Here is a 3,751-nt window from a genome sequence, read left to right as displayed (position 1 = left end):
TTCTCATATGAAGGATGATTTCTATTACACTTTTTCTGAGAAGCCCGCAAACCTTTTTCTTCTAGTGTGAAACAGCACAAAATAAATTCACCATTATAACTGGAAATTTATTCACATAGATATATTTTTTCCCCTTGGATTCATCATACTCTAAAAAAAATCTTCACTCTTCTTCTTCGCTTGCAGCTCCCTTACCGCTTTTCCTTACAGTGCTCTTAGACCCTTCATTTTCTCCCAAGTTTTCCAAGAGCGTCAGGAAAGTTGTCAAAGTGTTTTTATGTGTCACTGACGTCGACTTTCCATGAATCTGCATTTGGAAGAGTTTTGAAGGGCGTGCAGAATCAGGAATGGCGCACCCCGTTTTAAAGCCCTTCGAATGCGACCGGTGATACTGTTTTCATTTTCCTGCTGGCGCTCTCCAATTGTCGCTGCTCACGGAATTCTCAGTTCGCTCGGTCGCTGACATCTTATTGGACGTCCCTACTTTCTCAGAATTTCAGCCACTCACTCTTGACATCCGCTTTACTGTCTGCTGTCTTCGCTGGTGTGGGACGGTCCTCTTTCTTTCGTTTTTTGTTCGTGTGGACTGCTTGCAAACTTGTGATGCAGGCATCCTCAAGTTCTCTAAGGATCTTGAGTCTTTCTCCTCCAGGTCCCCCAAAGATCTTGTGAATCTTCACTAATTTCATTTCACACTTCTTCCATATTCCTGAATAATACACCAGTGAACATATTTATCAGAGGCATAATGCAAAAATAGCTTAAGCATTTATCTCATTCTTTTCTCTTTCAAGGCTGGACCTTTCCATTCCCCATTTCTCTGAACCCATAACTCTTGGACTTCCTAACCAACCTCCAAGACATCGTCGAAGTCGCACATCTAAATTTCAAGACTCCAATGTGCAGTTTCACAAATAACTTTTAGTTTTAGTTTACCTCTTATGGAAGTCTTAGAAATAACTGCGACACCAAAAAGTGAGACTTTTTACCTTTTTTCCTCTGGGGGGGAGGAGAGGAGGTTCGGAAGGTCATCTGAAGGTGGGTGGTGGTCAGAGGCCTCACTGAAGTGGGGGGTTGAACTCTATGTGGTGCGTATCTATTCAACTCTGAGTCCTGTTGAGAAGAATATTTGAAGAACTATTAATCAACATGAATATAACTTGAAAACCCAACTTACTGAAAACCAGTGTATATTTTCATCCTAACTCTGGAACATCAATAAAATTCTTACCATCGACTTCCATTTCTGCTGCAATTGCAACATCAGCTTCATTTTTTATTATTGCCTTGTAACTGCTAGATTTTAGTTTCTTCTTCTTGTAAGCCTGAGTCTCTATCATGTTCATGTACTTCAGAAACTCTGGGCGTTTGGTGATAAGGCTGATGGAGGGCGTTTGTTAAAGGTGTCCCTCCTGCAACAATAGAGGTTTTAGACATATTACTTTATCAGATTTGGAAATTTACTCAGCCATCATATCATATAGATCACTTTGTATGTAACTGAGTTGCTAATCTATGTACATAGCAAAAAAAAAAAAAGCTTACAACTCTCTGTTTCTGTGAGGCATTTGGACTCATTAAAGCTGGAAAGCTAACTAGTTTCTCGGGCTTGTATTCACCAAAATCTGGGTCTGTCCTCATCTTCTAAGTCTGGGTGTGATAACAGCTGCCAAAGAAATTGTACATATCCATTAAATTAGGATTTCTTAACATTCTAATTGTACTGTTATATCATACCACAATATCTACATGACCATCTTGTGATACTATATTGTAAATGTGTTCAATCTAAATACATGTATAAAATATATACTCCATAAAAAAATCACTGAAGACCTATTTTTCTGAAAAGAAATAGAATCACTGAAACATACTATATCCACAATTCAGAGCAGATGGAAACTATCTACTCCTTCAACTGCAATGAAGACTCCTGATGATTATACCTATTTTATTTGGCAAGCCAACTCAATCCAAGGCGTCTACTTACATTCCCCTGTGGCATCATACAACTTTCAATGTCTGCCTGATGGACTTCAGCATCCCTCACCCAGCCTGGTGATAGCCAGCACCCGCATAGCGGTATATAAAAATGGTTAGCTGTTTTGGCCGCAGCCCCAAGGCATACCTAAGTTTTCACTGACTTTCCTGGCTTGGAAAGTTCCATATTTGTTTTCCCCATCTTCCAGGATACTCCTGTAAGGGAAACATATCAGGATTCAATAGAAAGGAAGAAGAAATTTAAAAAAAAACAGTAAAGAGTATGGAATTATTACAAACCTGAGACTATTTGTAATGACTAACCATTTGCACTTTCACTAACCCTAAATCTGGAAAAAAAAAATATGAATGGGAGTAAAAAAAAAGCACTATAATTTTAATGCATATATATATATATTATATATATAATATATATATATAAATATAATATATATATAATATATATATATAAATAAAAAGAATTGATGAATTAAAGTGTATTAACAAGATAAATGTACTAACAAACTTCTCCAGAAATCTAAGCTAATGTAATATGCCAAAAAAAAAAAACATATAAAAAATTCTTACAACTACAACCTACAACATACATACATACATCAAGTACACCCTCCCTTCTAAAACTACAAGACTAGCAAACTCAATTCCTCTTACCACATTTGGCACTCTCGTGACATTGTGTTTCTTTCTGTTGAGCAGCGATCCTCTGCATATCCTTGGGGCTTTCTGGCGTCACTTAGCTGCCATTGTGGTCTCCCAGACAATTGAAACAGCACATCTTAGGCAAAAGCATCATTGTGGTTCTTATTCCCAGTTTCAATGTATATCTACAGGGGTGTCCGTGAGGATTCCAGTAAACTTCTGTAAAGAGGATGTTTGTATATAGTCTTATTCTGCAAATATTGTCTAAACCTAGACGAAAACTAAATAATAATAATAATAATAATAATAATAATACTAATAATAATAAATAACAATAATATAAATAATAATAATAGTAATAATAATATAATAAATAACAATAATAATAATAATATAATAATAATAAAAAACCTCATAAATTAATTAAATGCATTTATGAGTTTTATTATAAAACAGGTATATCTCTTTCTTCCGTCTTTGGACAGGACTCCTATACAAACAATATGAAACGACACGGCCTTCTGCAGAACTCACCGCATCGAAGAAGGACAATATCTAGCCTGACCAGGTCCTACTTGAAGCACTCTTCTTCGTCACCCTCAAATGCAAGATTTATACTTCTGGCATATTCACCTCTGCAATTAAAACAGAATTGAAAGTGTAAGGCTGAGAAGACCAAAGGAGATAGAGAAAAATACATATAAAAATATTAGTTACAGATAAACATTCACTCATTATCTCATCTCCCTTTCAAAAATAATTATTCGCAAGTAACCTATCATCTATATTTTCTCTATAGTTTTATATCGATTAGCAAGAAAATCTAGACCCTCAAGTTATTTCAAGGGCATGAAATGAAGTCAATGTATTAATTAATCCTGCTCACAAACATATTCACTCCCGCGCCCCCCCCCAAGCCTGAAAGACTTTACCTTCCTCCTGGATATCTTTCCCACCTGTCATACAGCAGTTGGGTCATAGTAAACATGCCATTTGGTGACACTGCACTATCATGTATTTGTGTCCTGCAAGTCCCCTTTTCTGCTTAGGAATCTACTGAATAAACAAGAGTATTAAGCTGTGGAGGCTGTTTTCCACTTGTGCGTAATTA

The 3,751-nt window shown here is 36.3% G+C and overlaps 1 pseudogene; it reads right to left on the bottom strand.

The window, feature by feature from the left end:
- Nucleotides 1–150: 150 nt before the first annotated feature.
- Nucleotides 151–1,568, bottom strand: LOC119571271 (annotated as a pseudogene).
- Nucleotides 1,569–3,751: the final 2,183 nt, after the last annotated feature.

Source organism: Penaeus monodon, unplaced genomic scaffold (genome assembly GCF_015228065.2).
Source record: "Penaeus monodon isolate SGIC_2016 unplaced genomic scaffold, NSTDA_Pmon_1 PmonScaffold_571, whole genome shotgun sequence".
Lineage (NCBI taxonomy): Eukaryota > Metazoa > Arthropoda > Malacostraca > Decapoda > Penaeidae > Penaeus > Penaeus monodon.
The sequence above is the reverse complement of the archived record's forward strand: the minus strand, read 5'-3'. Positions and strand labels throughout refer to the sequence as shown.